The 25,449-nt window shown below is 33.8% G+C and overlaps 1 protein-coding gene across 6 annotated transcripts in view; it reads right to left on the bottom strand.

The window, feature by feature from the left end:
• LOC138182724 (probable G-protein coupled receptor No18) overlaps window positions 1-25,449 on the bottom strand; it is a 112,009-nt gene that overhangs the window by 22,824 nt on the left and 63,736 nt on the right. Inside the window, exon 1 of one of the 6 annotated variants that reach the window (XM_069118854.1) lies at window positions 24,669-24,689. The exons of the other annotated variants lie outside the window; for them this stretch is intronic. The gene's annotated coding sequence lies outside the window, so the exon portion shown is untranslated. Of the gene's footprint in view, window positions 1-24,668; window positions 24,690-25,449 lie in introns of those variants that run through there. 6 annotated transcript variants of the gene reach the window in all.

The raw sequence follows: 25,449 nt of genomic DNA, 5'->3' as shown, positions 1-25,449 counted from the left end.
TACGAGAAATATCTAGCATCGAATAAAAATTATTCCCATGAAACATGCAAATACTTTGAACCAACATAGGCGCGTGTGTTGTTAAAATATCATTTAAGATCCCGTCATTTTATGAGCACCAACGTAATATTTAGTTCATGGACAAAGTTGAACCATTCCCTCTTTACACGGGGCCTCTGCAACGATGTTAGTTTCGAGAGTAAAAAATTAGCTGGATGAGATCCAACGACAGTTGTTTCGCCGCTGTAAGATAATATTTCATGCTCCCAGGCGCGATGCATTTTTCTGCCACGTTCCGCAGTTACAACGCGAAACTTTTTGATCCGACGCGAACTGGCCCCGCGCATAAAACAACGTCCACTTCTCCTCTCACCCTACCGCCCTTTATCCCGTGATACTTGGCTGTGTTTATCCGGAGGAGAAAAGCCAATAGTAACGCGTAGTTCGTGAAATTTAGCCAATATTTTCACGGGAGAGTGTGTCATTGGCTGATGTTGTCAGTTTCAGGCGATCATCGCATTTGGTTCCCTCGGCATGCGGTGAACGTGCAAACATGTATCCAATATCTCATTCCGTGGCTCGCTCGTGAATACTCCCCGTAGACCGGAACCCAGACTAGAGCCATTTGAAACAGGAGATTGCTAACGAGTTAATGGTCTTAGAAGCATTAAATTCGCCCGAGGTGTTATATGGTGAAGTTACCACGAGTGCCAGCTCCGATTTCCAACGAATACCTGCTACGGTTTGTTTTCGATCATTCATGCTTGGAAAACATCCAAGACCTTTCCATTTCCTAATGTTTTCGCAATCGCGAAGTTCAGTGAAGTTTAAAGGTAGCAGAGGTGAACTTGATTCGTCTGGACACTACGTGTTCGAGAGTCTCGGGCGTTTCGGAAAGAAAGTTACGTTGAAGTATGAAGTTGTCTCAAGATGTTCAGCTATTTACCCGGTATTCCCTTCAAAGGAATGTTATTTGTTGAATACCCCTGATATGGTGGGAAATGGTGTTGTATACAAATGAAAGTATCATTCTAGAAATATTATAGATATCTTAAAATAATGTGATTTTCTTTTTCAGTTTAACATATTAACAAAATTTGTATTACTTGTTATTCGCTATTATCCGTTGGCTATTAGAAATTGCAAAATACCTTATAATCTTTAATCTAGACAACTAAATCATCTGATCGTGATTTCTGAGATATATAACGATGACATTTAATTTAAAAGTTTCAAACAAATGGAGTTACCGAAATTTTAAAATGAGAGAAATATTTTGCAAGTATATGATTTAGAAACAGTGATAAACTGCAAACATCCGTCCTATGTAATCGCTGATAAATGGTGTAGCAGTACTATACATTTATTTCACAGAAATATCCTTGTAACTGATGTAAATCATACTTACACTTAAAATATGGACGATCGTTATTCGAATCTAAGGAATGAAAAATATCATAGAAGTCCTTTCTCCGTTAAAAAAATTGAAGAATTCGAGGATAGTTTCTTCGTAATGATGAGAAGCCGTCTTATTGCCAAAGCATTCTTCATTCTAGCAATTGTCCGGAGATTCACCAGGGATCACAACCGCAATGTACAATGCTCCTTTCCAATCAAACGTTGAAAATCGTTATACCATGCATAATGAAGTCAAGATGTCGCAGAGAGACTCTGTTAAAATTATTACAATGTCCTGAATATGAAAAATCCTGCTAATATAATTTTACTTCTAAGGAATATTCAAGCTATTAAAGATATTAATTTATGTTATGGTAATAGCTCGAAATATTTTATATAATCTTTTAATCGAATGTCAATCTGTATAGAAGCGATAAATGTAATTTAATATAAATGACAAATTTTTGATAGTGCTATAAAGGGATTTTTAACTTATTTGCTACAATTTATTCTTATCCCCTGTGTTCTTATATTTCTTCCTTCGCTAAAAAAGATGTCGCCAATTAATAATAGATTATCATTAATCTTGGATCTCTTCCCTCTCGAAAAGAGGAAGAAAAATTACAAAATGATCCGATAATCTAATATACTTTGTCAGCATAAAACGTGTACCATAAACGTGGCGGATATTAAATTAATTCATAGTTTACTCTTTGCGTAGAGCTTGAATTTGAAAAGTAATTTATTATATTAAAACACCATGGTACTTTAAAGCTATCGATTGGTGGTTTATAGGCTGTCGAAATCCCTTATTTGAAAATTCAGATAAGCTGTCTAAGAAGTTATCGCGACGAATCTTGTTAATATCTCTCTGCGAATTTAATTTATTCTTATGGCATCGAAACACGAAAGTCAAGCATTTTAAACTTCCGTCGACGTTACGGTGTTCGATTAAAGCAAGGATGTAATAATCTTCTCCGGAAACAATTTTCCAGCCACCGTACCAGGGGTCAGTCGTTTTCATGAGTCGAGTTTGTGTACGTGTGCACGTTCGAGAATTCGATTTTCAGTAAATTCTCTCTGATTAAGGCAAATTCTGATACGATCCTATCTTCGTTTGCATATTGTCCTCCTCTATAAAGAATGTTCCGTATACCTACACGAAATTAAAGCGTTCTCAACTCACAGTCCATGAATCCTTCGTAAGTTTATACAAAATTTCTTATACTTTGTACATTTGTTCGCACATTTGTCCGTAACTGAATCCTACATTTAATTAGAAATTTGAGGAATTAATAAAGTTCTAATAAGAATTTTTAAATTTTTATTTATTAGAGCAATTGTTACTTGTTAGATGTTTAACAACAATTGTTCTATGTGGAATTTTATTTTAAATTTCCTTCAATTTATATGTTGTAAAAAACTTTGTATTGTGTGGTCAAGGTAATTGAAAATTTATTAAATGTCTTGCTTGTTTTCTCGAAGAAGGATCATTTATCTTGGAAATTTACACTTTGCTCTCTCGAGCGAAAAGTATTATTTCCTCTATAATAATTGAAGAATTCAGTGTGAAATACTGTTCTCATTTCTGTGTGAAATGATCTTTGCATACTTATTAACTTGCACATGATCCTCCTACTAAGACGAGGATCGTATCAATTCATGTGATTTATATCACCGCATCTTACGTGAATACTAACTGTATGATTAATGTAAAATCGAATGTTGCGAGGAAATACGTCTCAGCGTAATAATAGAGCAAACTGTGTATCATTGTAAATTTTTATTTTTCGTATTTTCATACAAAACGTACGATTGGTAACCAAGAATGTTATTACGCAACTATTATAAATATACGTCACCGTTTATAATATTTATTTGTTATTGTACACTCTATAATTTAATTTTCAATTCTGCATTAAAAGGATTTCATTTCAGGAAATATCCTTCAATTAAAACTTTTCTGCATAATTCGTGCAGAAATTAATATTCCGCCATAATAAGTTGTTAATCACTGAAGATTTAAACGTAGTGAAAATCAGAATTTTTAATCCTTGTTAATTAATATTTCAGTAATAAATGATGTGTGTTAGTAACACAAGTATAATACAGCTAGAAATTGCTTCATTTAGCTTAAGAATGGGCTTGCTTAAATTACTGTCAAATTGTGCACCGTTTTTATTTTACTATCCTCGTTGTAGATTTCCCTTTGCTTTTCAATCAAGTAGAATTAATCCCGTAGTTCCGTGTTATGCGACGTTATTGTCACATTCATTAAGAAAGTTCTATTGATCTCAATTCGAGTTGCAATATTGTAATCTTCATCTAGAATGCATATTCTGAGTAGCCTGACATTATTCACGATACAATTTCATGTTCCGACATTTATTTTGTTTTATGTAAAATAGTTCGTCAGAAATTCTTCGTCGATTCCAGTACTGTAATTTATTGATAACCTGTCTTATCCAATTATACAAAGTAGATCAAAAGTACCGTAATAATAAACACTGTGTATGTAGATAGGCGGCTTTATTAATTAAACAAATTTCAAACTTCGAAACTTCCTCTTCCCAAAATTCCTACGGAATATTTCAAACGCTGTTGTTTAACTATTGATTAACTAGAAACACATTTATATCAAAAATGCATTAGAAAAAAATAACAAAGATTCGGGAAAAACAATATTTCGTTCATGAACGAAATGGGAGCAGCACATTGTCGCGAAAACAGCGAATAACAAGGCGAAGCGGAGAATTGTCTGCTTCAAAATGTTCTTTGTTTCGTGTTGATACGACATCCCGTTGCCGAGATACGTACGTATTGCCGTCTAAAGCGAAAAGTAATTTTCGGCACTTTACTCTCTCTTCTCGTTGTTATCATCGGATCTTTCATTCCCGCGTATTTATCGACTTGACCTAAACTTCCGGACAGCACGCTACACGACGACGAACGCTGTATACAAGCGTTTTTTAATTATTACCACGCGTAACTGACGTGCGTATTTTCGAGGCAAAAATATAGGTCACGACGTTGCCGAATATTTTGTCAACCATTCAGCAGCATCTCCTGCATTCCGAACGTTAAGCTCCCAAGCCAGGGTATCTCGGGAACCAGTGGGGATATCAGCTCGAAACAAAATACGTTCTCGAGTGTATCCTTTGAGGTATCTTGCAAACGAATTTACTTCTGAAATATTGCTATTCTTCCTGCAGCATTCACGGATGAAGCTGAGGTTACTCTCGGCTAAATAAGTTTTGTCGACTTTCAGACATCACGTAGCTTGGTTCAAGCTACGTTGAAGCTATTGTTTGTGCGTTATATACGTAGATGTATTTAGAAAGGAAAGATTTTATTCCAAGTATTCTAGATCCATGAGATTGTAAAATACTCTAGATTATCGCAAATTCATTTAGTTAAAACTAATATCATTCGGTCCATACTGTTTTCATTTTTTAATCGTCGCATTCTAGTAACTGCATCGATTAACTGGTGTTTAATCAATTTTAATAATTTGTAACAATCAAATGCGCAGTTAAATTAATAACTGACCTTCTATAGCATGTTATTGATCGTTACACATTATCTTTTTATTATGGAAACATTCGATTTTTCTATCTTTAATATACTTCTCATACGACATTCACTATTAATCTTTCGTATATTCTGACTATTTCGCACAGTATCTAATTTTTACTAAAATTCTCAGTTGAGTTTACCATTTGATAAAATAGGTGACCCAGACGTGCATCTCGATGATGTAATTAAAGTTTGAATACGTCAGAGATATCTTAAAGGAAAACCTTGACATTTCGAGTATGTATGTTATTTTTGCAGAAGACTTTCTAAACGTACAGGCTTACGTAAACATAGATTTCTCGCGAACCTTTTATTGTCGCTTTTATACGATCGGTGTGTCGCTAAAACAAGTTCATTTGAGACATTGTACTCGGCGGTGGTTCGAAAATAGGGTGACTTTAATTACCCACTTTCTGTTCACCTGTCACGTTCCCTCGACGTTGCACCTTTAAACCCGTCGATCGCTTCGCTGAAAAATATTTTCCCTTGCCAAATTCGTTTCCAACGCTATCGAACAGTTTGTCGTTACTGCCAATTGAAACAAAATTACGTACATCTGGACCATACATAAAAATTGTTGAACAAATAACAAGCAATTTGTGCTGTCAACAACATGTGGAGATTATAAAATATACACTTTATGCTTTCAAGATACACATTTGCATACAAATATACATTTTTATCGTATGAAAAGTATTACTTCATCTGTTTAATTTCAACTCAAAAATTAGAGGGGAAATACTTTTTAGCGCTTATTTGGAAGCACGAACAGTGATCAAGATAAATACAGATAAGGTAAGCAGAAAAAGAATGTATCGGCTTTACACCGAATTCACAGTCGTGCTGAAAGATTCAGGAGAGTGCAACAGGGATCTTTAATAAACAAAGAGGAAGACACCGACGTTTGTACATTACTGAAACATACAATTCGTTGGTTTATTCCTTCAGAGACATAGGTACCAGTATACTGGATTACGGCCCTATATTTCCCGAATAAATAATCTACTGCATTCCTACACGCTCCTCTAAACATGAGATTGCCAACTAAAATGGCAGAAAGATGAAATTATTGGTGAGTACGGAAGAATTACACAACTAAACATCCGTTTCCCGATGGAATCGTAATTCTACCAGCTACGATTTTGAATTATAGAACGGCATTGCTTCATGGACTTGCTCATTTTCTGACAGAGATAAAAAACTTCTTCGTCCTTTTATTCCCTTTTTCAGGTGTTATTTTATGTAAGTACTCTCACTTACGGTGCTATAGAAATTTAATTTTAATCAACGAACACAACCATACAGAACCATAGAAAGGTAGGAGGGTAGGTAATTATACCTAGGTACATTTCGCTTTTATATAGCTTTCCAAAAGCTAGTGAACTAATTTACTTAACTGTCGCGATAGCGATGATTAGGTCATTCAAGACTCGACACTTGAGAACGACAACGATCAAACTCTTTTCTAATGAATAATGAATTCTATGAGAGAAGCGATCATCGCTTCGAAACTGGAAACTGGATCATCGCTAGAAACTGGAAAGAGACAGAAAAATAGAGAAAGCAGCAGCAAAAAAACCTCAGAGACCGATGTTATATCTTCGTTCAGAAAGATAATGTAATAAGTATAAGTAGAAAGTTTAACTGATACAAAGTAAGAACACATTAAACTGTGTTAGTGACCTAGAAGTTGATGAGACGTAAAACCGAAATTAAAAAGAGGGAGTATGATATTACATGTAATAATTGCAAAAAGGGCATTAGCAGTACACATCCTATGGAAAATTTCACAGCTAACTGTGTCAAAAGCATCGAATAAAACAGTAAATATTATTATTTTCTTCAAATTTATAATTTGCATTTATGATTTTATAGAATGAATATATCCGATTTGCTTTTTACGAATTTGCTTTTTACATTTGATTTTTCCTATTATTTTGTTTTATGCATCATGCACTTTATACTCGATACAAATGCCTAAATTCCTAATGTAGGTCAGGCCAGCCATCAGCGCCAAGCGTCCCTACTCCGAAGATTATATACTGCCTTAATCTAATCCTCATTTATTTCTTCTTTATATCTAATGACTGAAAATAAAAGAGAAAGAACTTTTAATTAAGAAATTCACCTTTATTTCCAAAAATGAAGTTTTCTACTTCCAAGTTATGGTAATATTAAGTCCTGATTCAATGGCTTTGAAAACTTAAATTAAAGGTAACTTAAATTGAAAATCTCGACACTTCATCTACCAGGTTGCTAGACAGACTTTTGTGAAAAATTTTTTAATAGTCACATTGTGAATATCGGATTTTTTAATACTAACTAACTATGAAAAAACGCGACGTAGTTTTATGCAAATGATTATTAAGATGCAGGTGACGAGGAAAGGTGGTTATATGCGTAAAACGCTATGCTTTATTTTCCTTGGTATCTCGGCATGATGATGTATTATACATATTTTACGTAAGTAATTAAAAATTAATGTTCTTTCATTCGTAGAAATTTAATAAACATTCAAATGATGCTCTTTTTTATTCATCGAACACGATTTTCTTTTGATCAAATTTTAGTACACGCGTTCTTTCGCCTATCGATTCAATTACGTTCTAGTTGCATTGGTACTTATTTATGACTCAATTGAATAGAAGCTTCAATTGCACAGGAAAAGAATATATCTTCTTACGGAATCTTCTACAACATGGGAAAAGATTTTCGAATCTCGATCTATTCAATTCCGAAGGATTTTGATTAACGTACTCGAAGAATTCTTTTTACAAAATTAATCTCAGGAAATAATTGTTTTATAACGCGAAATACATTAAAACTCGCGAAAGTGTGGAAATTCATAATTACGTTCGACTGAGAGATTTTCGAATTTACTTTAAATCTTTAAAAAGTAAGGATGTTTAAAATCTAATGCCCTGTATTTCATGTCATAGATTCAGTGTTCCAAGTAGCTTTAAAAGTTTGCGCTGAAAAAATATGCTTTAAGTGAAAATCGGTTTTCATTAGAATTAAGGTTATTATTATTCTCTGAATGGTTCATTATCGATTAGGAATGGTTACATGAAGCATCTACGTATGTATGTAATACTGACCTCGAATCACTTAAAAGCTTGAGTTAAATCTGAACTTAAAACATTATCTGATCCTTAGGCCATGTAAATTTAATCCGATTTTCTACTTTTATCGTATACTTTGGGATTACATATGCAAAGCAGTTAGTACGATCAAATCGATTACTTATAAATCGATCGTATTGGCTTAAAAAATGACCAGCTAAAATATATCGTACACGTAGGTTATAAATGCTAAAGTCTATATTTATGGCTAAGCTATTCATATTTCTCCAGAATATGAAATATTGATATCCGGGCGCTCGATTGATTTATTTAATAAAAGATTTGAAAGATACGAAGTCTTGTTTTAATGTTAACTACAACAAAATTACTCAGTGAATTCTTCGTGTAAAATAATGTATAGTATAATATATTATTGATAAGGTTTTGAATCAATCCATCAATCGAATTTGAATATTAATGAAAAAATTTAATTTATCTAAAGAGTTTTCTCTGTCTAAAAATAAAGGTAAAGCCTGAAAAATCTTATCTAAAAAATTTATGTAAAATGTTTACAGATACAATGTACAAGTATCTTGCCATCAAAATGTGTTCTTATAATTTTTAAGTGAACGTTGGATACTGTTAAAATTTACAGATTGAGAAATTACCCTTATTTATAAACGTGACGAAAGTAACTTTTTACGAAGCAAGTTGTAGTAATAAATGATCTTCTCCGCGCGTTCATTTCCATATCTATTTGAAATACTAATTTTCTTTGCCGTTCTAAACATTTCTACAACGTCGGTGACAAAGAAAATGCTACTGAATCGTAGCCTTCGTTGCATTTATTAGAACCAACGATATGAAAATGCAAATGAAAACGCGGGTAAGAGTAAGTGCGTTCCTTATGACTGATCGGCGAGAATGTACCTTTCCGCGCGACTTTTATAGGCTGCAATTTCCGCCGAATACCGACAATTTTTGTCACAAGTCGACTGTCTCAACGCTCAGGTTACAGAAGATTAATTTCAAATGGATTTTCCATTGTTCATTAAACGATTCGGTCCATTTGACGCTCCATCCCTGAACCGGATATAAGCTTGCTCGTTATTAGTTTCTCGAAGCGGACGACTTTCCACGTTAGAAGGAAGATCGGCTCCGAGAATGCCGATCAACTTAATAGATCCAACAGTTAGCGATTATTGGTATTTCAACAGCCACCAAAATTCTATCTGTGGAGAGATCCAATCGCGCTTGTCGATATCGATAATCTGTCTTTATTCTTGAGATTCGATTAATTTCTCCTTGCGCATTCTTTTCGTTTCTCTCTTTATTTTCGTCCCTCAGCTTCCTAATTAAATTGCTCTCACGGAAAAAGCGATGCAATGTGATGTGTTAAAACAAAACGCACGACCAAGTTCCTGACGGAACGAGGTAACCGTGAAGAGCGGTGTAAATCACAAAGTGCAAGAGGAAGCGAATGAACTGGATTCTGAAATTGGTAAATACGCATTTGTACACGTCGAGGCCTGTTACGGTATAACCGAACCGGTTGCCAGTAATAGCTGCATTCGCGTAATAAATCTGACGAGCAGCTCGGTAAAAATTCCACGATATTTCACTGGCCATTCATGGACACCTAACGCGAGCTGGAATTTTATTAATTTCGGTTTCACGGTTGGCGTATTTGAGAGAACACTGACAATTTGCGACTATTAAACGATAATTTTACAAATACAGTTACTCGGCTAGCCTGCCCTTATACTTAATGCATGACTATTTGAAAGTAAGATATATTCATAAATATGATGCAAATGCGAAAAGTATCCTGAATATTCTTTTTAATAATATCCTGAAAAAGAAGATTTGATTTGTCCATTAAATTATATAAAAAAAACAGTTCCTTTCTACGGAAATATAAGTAATATAAATATAAATATGGATAGAAAGTAAATTAAATATTCGAATATTCTAAGTACATTTAAGGAACAAAAGAAAAAAAACAGCGTTATAGTCTTCTCTATTCTATCTCATTATCGTGCATCATCAACCCTGGCTATTATCGATAATCGAAGTCAGTTTGTCCAACTCGTAAATTTCGATACTCGAGCTATAAACAAAATAGCCGATCGTGATAAATGGAGGATGCAAGCATGTGCCACTGCTGCAAGCATTTTTATTCGTTAGTGAATACACGCTTCGTTTTTTTATATTGAAGGGCACTTTAATTCCTTCTCATAATAAGCTTCATAAGTCAGCATTCTTTTGAAAGACCAAGTTTATGATACCATCGACCATTGAGACGCGATGAACGTGGAAAATATAAAAAGCGTATTGCTTGAAAATGCTAACAATGAGTAAAATAGCTGCGATTAAGCTGCTATTCTGAAAGAATAGTCTTTCGTATTCGAACATGAATTTGATATAATGAAATATAGATGCACATTCTATTAGTATACAATACTTTTCATGAATACGAGTATTTGAAGTCGTTCTATCGTTTGAAACAAAAGTGACTAATGCGAAGATAATGAAACTACAATCTTATCTCGAATACAATTTAGAATTATTCTAACGATGTGTACGCGAGGTATTCTGTATTTTCATTCAATATCTTGCGTAATTGGCAGTCATAACATTAAAAGCAATAGCAGTAGCGCACTTTGCTGCGTACTTATTGCACTTCCAGAATAAATTAATGGCAAATGAGAAATAATGGAGTTGACAGGGAACGGAGTCATAAACGTGTTATTACTTTCTATTTGTAGTTGCAAGCTTAACCTGTTGCTGTAAATACGCTATTCTTTAAAACTGTTTGAATTCTGACTATAAAACTTGGTACTAACTTCGTACTTGTAAGATAAGTGTAACGAACGACTTTCAGTGAATTGTCCAATTATATGCAGGTTGCGAAGGTTCGCTAGAAATACTATGGAAATTTAATCGTATATACATACAATATCATTTAGACGAATTCAACGACCTACTATATGATAGTATTGACTTTCTTAGAATTGCAAGAATGGGACGAACGTTTTGTATGAAGAAATTTAATTTTATAAATGGATACTTCTTTCTGAGAAATTAATACGTACGTGGAAAAGTAAAATAATGAAACTTTGTATTTCAATATTTAAAAGAAAATACAAACTGGTGTTAGAAGGTGCTTCATTTACGCTGAAAAATTATTATCATATTTAATTCTGTTTTCTTCTTAAATTCCGAGTAGTTGTAACGAATGACGACAATTAATATAACTTGAAGGAAAAAATAAAGAATTATTAGGAGATATCTCTTACTTTATCTTTTATTATCGATCCTTCGTTAAAAAAATAATTAACCCTTCGGTAAAGTTACAATTTTTCTTATGAACCAATCAAGCTACTATATTATTATATCTTAGTACGAGCTAAGCAACGTTATCACGTGTTTTTGTAGGTTCACTTGTTTGCTGGATAACTCCTCGATTAAACGTACCTGAGAACGTTGACAGTATCCTCTCCAGAGATGGTAACAAGATTGTAAACCAAGCTTGAACCCTTTCGTGACCACCGTCCATAAATCTACGATGCCATAGATCTTGGATGATTGAAATATTGAGGTGAAAATATCGGTTACGGGAAAAGTTAAATCTGTCAAACATGCCAACACCGGTAAATTCTCTCGGCGCACGTTGCGAAATTGTGCTATCTAAGGTCTGAAACGCCAACTTTCATTAGAACATTGTTAAACCAAACACGAGCGTTAGTTATTGCACCCCAAAGGACCAAACATTCTCGGAATGGGTTATATTAGCCGGACAGGACGAGAGACTCGAAACATTGAGAGCCAGCCAACATAATTCAATGGACCTGATTAGATCTAAAATATCTCGCTTTACAGACCCGTACGTAATTAACCTACTTAAATCGTTATCTCCAAATTACCTTCACGCTCAATTGAATGTCAATACATAGGAGGCTGTTCATGAAAGACGTACTTCCCTTAAGGATCAGCTGAAATATTCCCTTTGCTTAAGAATCTTCTTCGAGTTCTTCTTAAGAATAGAAGAAGATAAAAATATACAGGGTGGCCCAAATAAAATGTTACAAGCTGTTTTCTCAGAAACTAATGAGGATATCGACTTCATTTTTCCTGTGATTAAACGATACAGGCGCGGTAGTCTCTTAATGCGCAACCATTTTTGTTTGCGACTTTTAATTCTGTAACCATGGACAATAAACAATAATGGGTCAAACGAATGTTGTTCAGTTTGATAAGAGCCATTCTAATTTTTGAGCAATTCGAATTACAAATTAATACCGAAAGTCGTGTAAAAAACAGATGGGTTGCGCGCTGAAAGATCGACACGAGCTCCCATGTACCATGTAATTGAGCGAGAGAAAAGATGAAATCGATATCTTCATTAATTTTTGAGAAAGCAGCTTTTAACAAATTATTGGATGAAATTCATCTTGCCCGAACTGAAATGAATTAATCGGAATACAATTGTCCGATTCTATCGTCTTAAGCGAGGAAAGCATCTTCTCTCGCCGATAACTCATATCTGTCGCTTATGATTTATAAACCAACGATAATGCAGTCGTTAGTCTGAAACAGTAAACCAAATTCGGAACTTGAACCAGCTTATCCCGGGGGAAGCGTCGACAATTTGTTGGAAATTTTCTTAGAAGATAAACTCCATGAGAACGGAGACACACTTGCAAGTTTGAATGGTTATTCTAATTAGATGACTTCTCGCGCATTTTAGGAAGGACGTTAACGAGAAAGCCACAAGAAGCAAAGTACCAAAACTTAATTCCTTAAGCGATAAGTAAATGTTAAGTTACTAGTCGCTTAAAGTAGAAGGATTTACTATGATAAAAATGTTATGGAAATTGATAGTGGTTCTATTTACCGAATTATTATCCTAGTGGAGACGCAAGTGGTTATTTCTTTCAAGAAAGTTGTTCAAGAAATTTGTTCGAGAATACAGGAAAATAATTCAATTGTGTTATCGGAAGTCAGTCAATAAAAAAGGGCGATTACCTTCTAGTAACGTATTGGTAAGACTTTGAGAAGAAATTGTCTTATTAACTCGAAATCGGCTTTCTAATGTAGCGTATACGGTATATTTGTTATGTGACTGCATGATCCTGATAGATGTACATAAAATATCCGATTCCAAGCTATGCAAAATCTGTATGCTCGAACTGAATAGTAGTCTGGTCGTATGATATTTGATGCAGCTGAGCATTGTTAGCTGCTATCTGTATCTACAGTAGTGTACAGTAAGACCTTCGACATTCTGTTTTGTCGTAGCGCGAGTGTGGAATCTTGAAATATCATTGTTAAATTAAGCCCAACGCTAATATAACATAATTTTGCATGAAAATATAGTATGCACTTTAAATTTCCATATGGCATAAATAACGATACATCTATATTATATACATATATTATAAAGTTAATGGAATATTTCAATTAATTACATTCAACTTTTACAATTTTTTTTAAATGAGAAATTTAGGACTGCCTTTGTGCAGTCTTCAGATATGTTTCATTATAGATTTCTTTATGTATTCATCATATGTATTCAACGTAAATAAATATATCTGTCCCTCTCGCTATTTATTCAGTTTTATCGTCGTGCAATAAGTCCAGAATTCTTCTCTTTATCATAAAGTATGTATCATTCAATTTCAGTGCCATTTACTGTTCGTTCCTACTATCGTTTCCTTTATTTAGTAAGATTTCACACAGATCTATTTTACTTGTAAACAGCTGAATATACGGAGACTCGAATAGACTGTTTAAAAGAATTTATTGCTGAAATAAATGAACATTTTTAGAAGCAAAGAATTCATGAAACTATACTACGCGATAAACAAGTATATAAAATATACTATTTAGATTCTTCTGAATCGAGAATATATCGCTTTAAACTTTTCTTCTCTTTGCGTTTTACATTTTAGTTTATTTCAGTCTATATATATATATATATATATACAGATATAGTTCTCTTATATATAGCTTTAACCGGATTCTCTTTTATTGGCATATCTCAAGATATATTGCACATTTCAAGACTTCGTTTTATTGACATATATCGAACAATGGAACCTAAACAGATGAAAAATACATCATCATAAAGAATGAAAAATTCGTGGCAAAATTTTACCAATCTTACCATATATATCTTATTTCATAAATTTTCAGCCCGCTTCACAATATTTTCCTATTTTTTGTAACAAAACATTCGACAATTATAGATATGTACACTTGTATTCGTATCGCGTGTGAGAAAGAGAGAAAGAGAGAGAGAGAGAGAGATTGGGAAAGATAACAAAGCAAACACGCAAATGCTTGGAAATCTTATGGAAAGAGATTGCGTGTGAAACACGAGTAAAGAAAAGGTATTGTTTACGAGCATTTTACCATACCGAACTGGTAGTCGTTAGGAAAAATTATGTTCCGCCATGTGCAGAAGCTATTGTTGTATCGGCACCAGAACAAATAATTTGAATACTGCATAGGAAGTAAATCATCGAGTATAATATCCAGTAATACACGTTTGCCAACAGACGCGTTATAAAGGAAAAGAAAACAAATAGATCTCAAAAATATTTTCTGCTACAAAATTGTCTACTCAATGATAAAGCTAACTAACTGATAAATGAAAGAGGAATTCCATAATGTGTTAACATACATATATCATTTTAATTATCCGGTACTATTCCGTGTACATCCGCGTATTTAATAAATTATTAATTTTAATTTTAGTTAGAGCAGTTTGTATAATCTGATTTTCCTTCAATGTTAAAGAAAGAGAGAGAAATAATTTTCGTAAATATCCTAGTCAGAGTTTCGTTATTGATATTTATACAAGATTTTTATTTTTGTGTGTTCAAATATTACAGGAGTCGTAAAAAATCTACATGCCACGATAAAGCTGTAAATAACATCATCTAATGAAACATGTGACACCGATCATTATCAATTTTCCGCTCACATTGCGCTAATTCGAAGAGAAAGTTGATCTATGAAATTGGTTATAATACGGCTAATGCGATTATCGCCGGCATGTCTGTGAGAATTAGATTAAAATGTAAATCCTCTCCGTGGCACTGAGTGGTTTATCCCGATTGCATGTAACATTTTACCATTCAGTTGAATATTGAATTAAACTGATTTCGTATATTACTTCATATGCTAATTGTATTTACATATAACCGTAAGCCGAAATTGTAGATTGGAATTTCACGCAGGTCGCAACCACAAACAGTTATTAATTACTTGATTAAAATATTGAAAATTAGAGAATGAAGAGGTAGAAATACATATTACTGTTTCAGTATCTTTATACATAGTATGTTTTTATATCGATCGCCTAAATTAACAAAATGCAAATATAATTGCGAAAGCGAAGATGTAAATCACGTAATTCGACGGTGCATACTGCACATTTTCAAAGATTAAGATTAATGAAAATCCTACGAAGTGTATACCCTACTATTATATATTTATTATTGATGCGTCATTCAAAATCAAATAATTCAGTCGTAACAATTATTAATTTTTCGTTTTCGAATTTAGTATTAGTTAAATATAGCTTTTTTCGTACACAAATAAAATTCTGATTATATTTCGTCTGTGCTCTTTCCGGCTATATATTTTTTTATATGTCGCAAAAATCGCGAAGTCCGAGGTTCCGAACGCCAGGTGCACGTTCCATCCCACGTCGAGCATCATGAAAGTGTTGGAAAAAAAGAAAGAAAAAAAAGAGACACAGCGTGCGAAACGGACGTGATATCGGGACTAAATTGCCATTCGGATTGTCGCGAATTGAACCACATACAGCATGAATCGCATAACTCGACTACTGTGAGTGACTTTTGATGTTATGCGTTCTACTGGAGAACTTTTTATGTAATTATTTGCTATCGAGCGAGTATATCAAGATAAAATGCAATTTTCCCAATCTAAAAATAAATTTTAAATATAAATTTGAAAGAAAACTTGAAAATATACGTGCTTAATTGAATTTTAATATAACCATATTAGATTAATACGTGTATAACGCGGCCAACAGTTAAATTGAAAGGAACGCTTTAACAATTATTTCATAAATATGAATTACCTTTATGTTACATTCACCCTCCATTAAATACTGTTTCCTTTTATTACGAAATATTTCAGCGCAAAGGTCGTCAGTTAAAATTCTTGTTTCGTATGCGATCTATCTCGAAATTAGTAGCATTTGACACTCGTAATTGTGCAACAGATTAGCATATTGGTAAATATAGGATGCAGAGATAGCAAATGAACGTCATTTAAATGGTAAATCGAATCTCCTGATTAACCTTTCACGTCTACATCGTATTTGTAAGATTATTTCTGCCGTACTATCGACATTAGATACGCGAATTCTGTACTTTCAGCATGAAAGCCACTTCGATATTCAAGATACGTACTTATTCAATATACTGTTCGGGCGTTAATATCGAATTTCTAAATCGCACGCCGCTTCTAAAATGTATAATACATATGAATATATTAACGAGAAATATATTCCTGTAGAACATAATTCGAAGGCGTTATTATCAATAAATAACAAATGCACTAATGCAAGTAGAGTTACAGTTTTAATATGATCGTTATTTGTTAGTATAAAGAGGGTTTTTATTCGAATTCAATCACAACTATTGCAATTTCCCCGATTGGCGCAATTAAATATTAATTATAATAATTGAATATTGAATATTTAATATCTAACAATCATATAGCTAATTAATCCGACGACGATGTGGTATGTCATACTCCACCTACTTAGTACAAAATATATGAATACATAAGTATATAAATATAGCAATGTTATCGCAAAATTTATAATTTTATAAACAGTCAATAAGTCTAATAAATAATTCCGTGATAGTAGAAAACAAGTGGAACAAAGAAACCATACAAATACGCTTGCAGATCTGCGACAACGCACAAATACGACTTGCAAACAATGTTTCACAGTAAAATATTTCGCTCAATTGGTAATCATTCACTTTCATTGTTTCTCAGAAAGTAATTTTTAGTTACCATACGGAGATTTCTATCATTGATAATAAAGATAATTATTGTGAGGGGAAATGAAGTTTTTTTATATCTTATCTTACTTTGTAGCCTGATGTACTCGTTTCTCATTGAACAGAAAACAGAAATATAACTTGTACTGCAAATTGCACATGGCCATCGTACGTCGGGTAAAAGCCGCCGTTGTATGCTACGAAGCGGAGTATTGGCACATAGTCCGATCCGTTACCCAGTTCTTCCTTCCATGATACGGATAACACGAAAATCGACATGAGTGATAGAAAAAGCTTTTATATTGAGTCAACTAGGCTCCCCAAGTAGAACAATATTTGTCATATTGCGATAACGTTACATCAAATAATATTGGATCCGTTTACTTCGCTATTCTAAACATTATCTTTAGTATTATCGATCATGGTTAAACCGCGGATTTTTATGAATTTATAGGAAATTCGAATGTACCATGTGTTATTCTTATCGTAGTTATAGAAATAATAATTTTTAATGTCCTTAGCGGAATTCGTAATTTGATACGTAGCACGTACTTAATATGATCGTAACTTGTTTTTTACTATGACGTTTAATTGCTCACGTTTCAATAATTTCATAACTTGATTATATTCTTTTCCTCGAAACCGTACATACTTTCTCATACGCGGTGTACTCTCTATTAAGATACCTAGCGTGAATGGGGTTTACGATCTGAACGTGACTTCTCCTTATTTCTCAGGTTAAGAATTTGTCTGTTCCTTCCCCTGGCTGCTTTTCAACCCTTTTATTTACGACTGAGAGAACTTCTAATACTAGTTAGGATTTATAAGTTCGATGTGACTTGCTGCTTCTTAATAGAAACTGATGTATCATAATTCGGGAGTTGGTTTATTTTTAATTTAGTACTACAGATCAATTTTCCAAATTAAGGGCGCGTTATACGTCACAAGCGCAGCGTCTACAAGCGTAGATACTGATAGAACTTCAATTTTTATTTACTCCATATTCTAACTAGAAGAACGAGAAAAAGGTTCGATTTCGTTACTCGTGTAGTAGTTAGGAGAACAGTAATCGTCGACGTAATTGGATATGCTGCACGAAGCCACATTTACATGCAACGTTAGGAAGTGACATTGCGTATCTGAGATACGCGTGAAATACCAAGGAACTTCCAGAGAAATGTACTCAGTGCCGAGGTCATACCGCAGCACCGAATCGTCTGGTATTTCTATATGTTGCTGAGCCGGTTGCTCACAACCTCGAAACGCAGATAACGACACCAACCTCTCGTACCTAGTTGTTCGCGAAACCATGCGCACTAGTAGCCTCAGCTGTCACCACGGTATGTTATCTCTTCGAAAAAACAATGGATTGCCAGGTTTTTCCTCGTCTCGTGCTCTTGTCGAAATCACGCAGAAGCCAAAGAACACGCTAGTCGATAATCATACGAGTATTAATCGATCGCTGTTCTTTTAGTGGTACCAGATTTTTCCTTTTGGCATTTTGTACTTGTTGGGTATCTATGAAGGAATAGAATTCTTCGTCTTTCTATGCCTTTATCATCGGGATATCTTTCAATTTTATTACGTCTGAAAAGTAAAATCGAACGATACCTTTCAGCTCTATTAGAAACTGGTTTAAAAAGGTACAAAGGGCTATTTCTTTACAAAGACCGATATCGTTCTCCTGTTTTCTTTCTCCGAAAGCAATAAAAAATTTGTCCTTTCACCATTTACCCGTATCATTCCTGAAACGTACTTTAAGCCGCTCGAGGACCATGGTGCTTGATAAACAAAAACTTTATCGACCATAAGAAAACTTTTGATCCTCTAACAATTACAGTTCACTCTTCGTATTTAAAGTATAGCTCCAAACCAAAAGTGTTCCTTGAACTTTACCACGGACTTTTCTGCTAACAGTGGAATAGTAGAAATCGTTACAAAGAGTATGCCTCTGGAACGAACTTCGTGACACACTCGTGAAAATGAACTAACAACAGCCATGTTTTGCGGTACGCGAAGGCTCGAGCGAGATTACGTGAGAGTTAAGGATAATTTGCGTTGAAACTTGACAGGCGCCTGCAAACAAACAGAAAGCGTAAACAATAGCTTTCCATGATTCAGAACAACTGATTATAATGATTCACGAAGAGTTTACTGGTGACAACGAAGCGCAACGGATTTAAATCTCGGTTTTAGCTCGGCCAGCATCGTCTCGCGGGGATTAAAACGTTACCACTAAGAATGCTTTGCTTGTAGCGATAGTATCCTTTAACGATCGTTCTCGTCAACCATCTTCGTTAAATTTTGTCCTTTTTATGTTCCTGAGGCGGCCACAAAAAATTCAATTAGCTTAAAGCGATCGTAACAACGATTTCGTAGTTGCCATTCGCGACATATTTTGTTGGAAACGATAACTTTGAGTTTCATAGATAAATGTAGCGAATAATTGGTATAGCTTCCTAGTAGAAAATATGGATAAGAGAATTTATTGTCTTCGCTTGTGTTTACCTTCTGGTTTCTTGTATCGTTGCCAACAAGAACTTACGTACGTGATCAAATAGTAAATCGCGTTGCGTGTAATATTGTTTCGGCGGATAAAAATTGATCTTGTAGTATTCTTGACGTTGTAAAATATTGATATCCTTAAGAAATATCCTGGTTATAATATTTTTACATACTTTAGCTCGTTTCGTTTTAAAAGATAAAAGATGTATAAAATCTGTTATCTTCTTTTCTTTCTGTTTTTCGTTTTCCTCCTCTTGGGGAAAGGTAAGCGCGTTACAATGTCTAGCAGATGATTCCATATAACCTGCGTAGAATATGGGGAATTCCGTAAGTGAAAAATTTGTAATTTTCATATTGCAGCGTTTGTTCGGTAAAAATACTTAAATTACATAAATTTCTGAAATTAGATAAAAGGAACACGGCTACAAATGATATTACTTTTTATATATTTCATATCTTTCACATTATCCTTCGCTTACAATTGCTATCCATTCATAAAGTCATCAATTTAAAAATTTTCGCAGTCTAATTATACTTTACTTCATTGCTTCTAACCGGTATTAATCTACTCCACTCCCAAACGATCCGAATTTACCAAAAAAATTGTCGAGGTTAATGTGCGTTTTAAAAGTTTATTATGGCCCCTAATAACATCGAACTATCAGCCCTGCAGCAGTTGCTAGTAATTGCCAAGAGCGAAATGTGATTTTTATTAATTGTCGGATAGGAATGATCGTGCCCTATTTTTCTAGTAATTTAAAGCAGCTCATTAAACCGTTCCTCTACCAGCCAGTGGCTGTTAAAGTAAACGCTTGTTGATTGCAATACCGCTTGCGTAATTTCCGCTAATGCGTTATTTGGGTTAGACCATGCGTAACCACCAGACACCTGTGACTGTAATCGCAAATGAGAAAACGTATACCACAATTTTATGCCACGTAGTCAGCATTTTCGAACGGTTTGAATTAATTTAAGAATTTTTGCTCTCTCCTTGGGAACGAGAAAATATAGTTTCGATTGCTGAATAGGAGGCAATACGAATTATGTTGGCGACATTCCGCTGCAAGTTACTAGACGCGCTATTATATGTAATGTCCGAAATGCTTTCTGCGTTGTATCGATAAACGCGAAACTCAAGATTTTGTAGGATAATGATCAATAATTGGAAGGATCCGAGGATAGGTAATATCGTGATAAAATCTTTAATTTCAACAAACTTGTGGACAAATTTGAACTTTAATAGAAAACATTCCATGCCTTCAAAATTGAACGACATGAGCAAATTGTAATATCAAAATTTATTAGCTTGTCCTGATATGTTAATACAAAGTAGATAATATACAACTGACTGATTGATTAATTAAGTGACGGATGATAATGCATGTAAACAATTCTGAACTCCAAATTGAATACCCTCAGTATCGTTAGAAGCTTCGATTTTGTAGAACTGGAAAAAGTGACACTGTCGCCCCCGAACTTCAACAAGTCTCGTATCCTTGCTATCTTGATATTACCGAAGTGGTATCTCGTTTATTATCAAAGTGATTGATGAGAACGTTAAGTAGAAATCCTAACAACGTTTGTTTGTGCTTGTTCGTTAGCTATAATCCTGGCTTAACGTGACTTTAAATTTTCATTATCAAGTAACTAACGATAGAAGTTTCAGTGTACTTGCATGATTAACGAATGATTAACACGTTGAGACACATCGAAACCTGTTAGTTAAATAATAATTACGTTCCGTGGGAAACAATCGATTGGGTCGTGATTTGTATTATTCAAACTATCGGTTTGAGTTGTTTCGGAATATTAGAGACACTGTTTCAACTTCACACCACGTATATTTCCTTAAACTATAATCAACTAAAATTTTGGTAACTTTAACGTCTACGTGATGTCTATATCAGACAAATATTAGATTTTGCAAATTAATATAGATAAAAGGACTTTTATTAGAATTTTAGTTATATGTTCGTTATAGATTTTCGCAGGAGCAAGTATTAAATTCTTCTAACTGTCGAAATTGCAGTCTTGTTGCAGTAGGGTCAAATAAATCGATACAGAATTGTCGAAAATCGGGTCATGGGTGAAACTATACTATAGCAGCTTTGTATTCTGCATGCATGCATTCATTATTTGAGAGGCATGGATGTTGTGGTCGGGAACGTGAAGAAGAGAAAGATTTCCGTCATGATTAACCCTCTCAAGAATTTATTAAATTAAAAAAATATATGTCAAGGAAGAGGAAAAATTTGCTCATTATTTTATTACTTTTATTTATGAGAAATGGGAAAGCTAATACCTTTTGATATACAATTTCTGATTAATACATATTTTTATCGTAAACGTGTTTGATTATTGTTTTCGTTCGCGTCAGTAATACGATCTTACGATCGAAACGAATAACTCGCGTGAGAAGATCGCACATCCCAAATCGAAACACGATTACATGGCATTCCTCGTTAGGATAACAAAGGACGTTATTTTCCAAATTTTCGTGACTCTTTATGCATACAGTAGGTGTAGTGTTCGGTTGGCTTGGAATCGTATTTAGCTCGATTGCATTGTAAACTGACATCGTAGTGCTTGTGCATTGATAGCTGTATTGAAGGGAGTTATGTAGATAATGCAAGCATGATTTCAAGATATACACGCGCTTTCGAGTGTTGAGCGTGCATAATTGACCGAAAGGTGTAGTCTATTCGTGCTAGTTCCTCTTTTGTTAAGAATAGTGGACCGTGCAAAGTCTATAACACGGATGAAACTTGGTAGCTTTAAAAACTCTAGTATTTTATTTTGGCCCATTATTTGCTTGAAGACTGACAGAAATAAATATTTAGCATTTTTATTCTTATTTCTTGGATCGAGAATACGTATGTAAACACACAACAGTGAAAAGCTATACAAAAGAATATTTGTATTAGTATCGATCGGTATATGGACGCACGATATACAGGATATTTATAAATATTATGTAGAAAATGCTTGTAAGGTCAATTATAGATGTAAAGACAATGTGAAGAGTTGATACACACAAATGAAGCTTAGCTTCCTAGTTATTCGGAATTTAATTTTGCGCTGGAGATGTTTATACGTATGCAGCCGCAACCTACTTTACGACAGCGTACACATTTGACCAACCGACAGGGAATGTTCAATGATGTACTACAATGTCATTCATCCAGCGAGATACTTCAATGAAGAATGTTTGAAATTCGTTCACACAGACGACGTACTTCTATCAATTTCGATACGATTCACTGCACCGAAATTTTACAATAGTATAGCAGATATAGAGAATTCGAATAGAATTTGTATAGTTTTCATATAGATTCACATGATCGGAAAAGATAAATGGCTGTACCACAGATGAACAGATAAAAAGTACAAACAACAATTCTAGATTTTTTAAATTTGCCTTAGTAGAAAATTTATTCATCAAACGAAATATTAATTTAATAAACATCAGCTTAACGAATAATTGATTCTTACATATATTTCTTATTCTGCTTTCGGTTTTCTCTATATTGTATTAATACTTATAACGATTCTAACACTTTCTTCATCGTCTATGGATTTATAAAATAAAGCTTTCATTATATATTAAATACAAGATCATTAACATTTATTTCGTTCTTTATGAATTTATTAACAACTATCTTAAGGATCTTTATAGGACAGCATATCAATCTTTACATTTTGCGAGACAAATACACGTTACGTACAAGACTTCGTAAACTGATTATCAGTTTTACGATCTTTCAGACGCATTTCATTTCGTTTCCAAATATTGTTTCCGAACTATAGTGCCTACATTAAACAGGCAGAAAGTTAGGGGAACCATGCGAAAAGTATATGGGAAGAACGTGCATTTAATTCAATGAACTAACAACATATTTAAAATTCATTCAAGAAAACGAGAATGTTGATAATATTAATATAGCCTTTGTTGAATTTTAATTAGGTTATTCTGCTATATACTTAAGTACGTGGCGGTAGTGAAAAGAATCATCTTCTTTAAGCACTCCATGAACCGCAATTATTTGAGAATCTGAACACTTTCCAAGATACGGCATTGTAACGTAAATTAATTTTACCCGGCGGTCAGTTTACGTAAAGTGAACATTATATGTATTTGCATGAGATTTCAGTAGCTTCGTTGTATTTTCCTTTCCTACTTTTTCTTATGTTCGCAGTTCCTCCTTTTTTGAATATTAAAATTCTAGCCTGCGGTATTCGTTTTAATCCACGGTGATTTACACCGCATAAATATCATAATAATTTTATAAAAAATAATATATTATCTCTGCAAATTACAAATTATTCGATTACCCTAGTTGACGTAAAATTATAAAATTGTAAAAGAAGAGTCTATGATTTATAATTTATTGTCCATTACTGAGTGTCTACTCATACCCAATCAAATTCGCATAAACTTAATAAATTCCAAACTTGATTTTCTCTAAAACCGAGTGTCATATGTACAAATTTTTGTGTTGTATTTTTGACTTGTTTCTTCACTTACAATTAGAATCACTCTTTTGTAGATTGTATAATAGTTACTGAGACAACTTGTTGTTATTTTTGTTGTTATTATTATAATATTATTATGCAATGTGATGAATGCTTGTCGCAACATATTCACAGAACGCTGTCCCACATAGCAGCGAGGAATAGACAATGTTCTGAAATTTATTAAGTATTTATCAACTAATATTATATTATATAATATCAATAATATTATAATAGTTCAAAGGTCGTGCGATACTGCTTCGTCGTAGTGAATTTAAATAATCTTTTTAATTACGTACCTATTCGTACAATACAATAAGTTGCAAATTTAATTGTTGTGACCTTAAAATCCGGGACTTTTACGTAAGAAAATTAAAACAATTCCAATGCCCGAAAAGGGAAAAAATAAAAATTCAGAGTATCTACATACGTAGAGCAAAGGCAAAGGATTTTGCGTAGAAAAGTAAACCGAAGTAAAGCAAAACAAGCCATTTCACGTTTGAATTTTAGTTTCATCGTGCAGAACTAATCCAAAGCTACATTTGAACTCTAATTTTACCTCGTAAAATATTTTCCAACAGTCCTGTGCAAAGGGACGAGAGGTCATTAACGAAGATTTTTTTGGACGATTTCCTGGTTTTCACATGCGTATACACAAACTGGCAGTATAACGAATGTAGACATACAGTCAACAATCCTCGCTCGATGTTTGCATCCGATGAATTCGTAGAGCATATCAATTTGTAACAAGAACCAAAAGTTCTCAAACTCACAATTAAACAATTTTTTTTCTACCACGTTGAAATTATATAAATTCCTTCGAAATAGGTGAAATATTTCTCATAGTCACATCCTGAAGATTCAAAAGTGACAAAGCATTTACACGTCGCAAACAGCGAAAAAGTCACGTTCGTATCGTAAAGTTAGTCTGTATCGAGAATTTTAACGTACAGCAATTTTGCATAATTTACGCGCGATAAATTTTTCATAGATGCATGACCTCGAGTGTTCCTCAAGCTCTTGCAGGTTTTTGGAAGAAAAAGAAAAAAAGGAAGAAATCGACGGAGGTCTGACAAAAATTTCTTTCAAGATTCCCGCTTATATGATGAAATTGCTGGAAGGGTCAAATTGAGTTGTACGAGAAATCCAATTTTACTCGTGCTCTCATCTGAATACGATCGTTTTGTATTGTTTCTTCTTTCTTCTTTTCCTTTACTGCTCGCTGTTTTTTAAATCAGTTATGCAAATCAACGCAGGGGGATCGTTTGCATGTAACGTTTTCACATCGATACGAAGCGTTTGCACGTTAAACTGGAATAGAGTGGTAATTTTGTCACCGA

The sequence above is a fragment of the Bombus flavifrons genome, chromosome 8 (genome assembly GCF_040668555.2).
Source record: "Bombus flavifrons isolate JBK064 chromosome 8, iyBomFlav1_principal, whole genome shotgun sequence".
Taxonomy (NCBI): Eukaryota; Metazoa; Arthropoda; class Insecta; order Hymenoptera; family Apidae; genus Bombus; species Bombus flavifrons.
The sequence above is the reverse complement of the archived record's forward strand: the minus strand, read 5'-3'. Positions and strand labels throughout refer to the sequence as shown.